The sequence below is a fragment of the Polyodon spathula genome, chromosome 43 (genome assembly GCF_017654505.1).
Source record: "Polyodon spathula isolate WHYD16114869_AA chromosome 43, ASM1765450v1, whole genome shotgun sequence".
NCBI classification, from domain to species: Eukaryota; Metazoa; Chordata; class Actinopteri; order Acipenseriformes; family Polyodontidae; genus Polyodon; species Polyodon spathula.
Genome location: NC_054576.1, coordinates 353,055 through 354,776, shown reverse-complemented (window position 1 = coordinate 354,776; position 1,722 = coordinate 353,055).

The following is a 1,722-nucleotide window of genomic DNA, read 5'->3' as shown; positions in this document are numbered from 1 at the left end:
ACAGCTGCTCTGGCAGTCTTGAGGTTTATCACAAAGACCAATGGGGCACACTGTGTGATGTGAGCATTGGTATTGCCCAGCTTGTGTGCAGGGATCTGGGTTGTGGCTATGCTGAATCTGCTGAACAGGCTTCACTCTTTGGAGACGGGACTGGTTCTGCCTTCAAACCTATTATGGGATGCGTTCCAGCAAAATCACAGGCACATTGCAGGATAAGCCCTGTGCAAACAACAAGCTGTAATCACAATGAGGATGCTGGGGTCTACTTGTTTGATTTTCTTGAGGATGCAACATCGATAATGGATAATTGCAAAGCATATGACATGGTTTATTTAGATTTCCAGAAAGCTTTTGACAAAGTCCCGCACAAAAGATTAATTCTCAAACTGAACGCAGTTGGGATTCAAGGAAACGCATGTACATGGATTAGGGAGTGGTTAACATGTAGAAAACAGAAAGTACTGATTAGAGGAAAAACCTCAGAATGGAGTGTGGTAACCAGCGGTGTACCACAGGGATCAGTATTAGGTCCTCTGCTATTCCTAATCTACATTAATGATTTAGATTCTGGTATAGTAAGCAAACTTGTTAAATTTGCAGACGACACAAAAGTAGGAGGAGTGGCAAACACTGTTGCAGCAGCAAAGGTCATTCAAAATGATCTAGACAAGATTCAGAACTGGGCAGACACATGGCAAATGACATTTAATAGAGAAAAGTGTAAGGTACTGCACGCAGGAAATAAAAATGTACATTATAAATATCATATGGGAGATATTGAAATTGGAGAAGGAATCTATGAAAAAGACCTAGGAGTTTTTGTTGACTCAGAAATGTCTTCATCTAGGCAATGTGGGGAAGCTATAAAAAAGGCTAACAAGATGCTCGGATACATTATGAAAAGTGTTGAATTTAAATCAAGGGAAGTAATGTTAAAACTGTACAATGCACTTGTAAGACCTCATCTTGAATATTGTGTGCAGTTCTGGTCACCTCGCTATAAAAAAGATATTGCTGCTCTAGAAAGAGTGCAAAGAAGAGCGACCAGAATTATTCCGGGCTTAAAAGGCATGTCATATGCAGACAGGCTAAAAGAATTGAATCTGTTCAGTCTTGAACAAAGAAGACTACGTGGCGACCTAATTCAAGCATTCAAAATTCTAAAAGGTATTGACAGTGTCGACCCAAGGGACTTTTTCAGCCTGAAAAAAGAAACAAGAACCAGGGGTCACAAATGGAGTTTAGAAAAAGGGGCATTCAGAACAGAAAATAGGAGACACTTTTTTACACAGAGAATTGTGAGGGTCTGGAATCAACTCCCCAGTAATGTTGTTGAAGCTGACACCCTGGGATCCTTCAAGAAGCTGCTTGATGAGATTTTGGGATCAATAAGCTACTAACAACCAAACGAGCAAGATGGGCCGAATGGCCTCCTCTCGTTTGTAAACTTTCTTATGTTCTTATGTTCTTATTTGTTCAGGTAAGAAATGAAAACAGTGACATACTGAAAGACTTTGGCCATGCCTTTGCGTCCCGGGTTGAGTAGCTTGGTATCGATGCAGATGTGTATTCACACATTTAGGGTTAGTGTCCTGGATCTGAAGGGTGTGTAATGGTTCTATTTACAGGACTATGATGTTAGAAGCCTGAGGCATTCTGGGTATTCAGAAGGTAGTTTGGTGATGTCACGATCACACATTGGCAGAAATCCGCTTCAAAGAA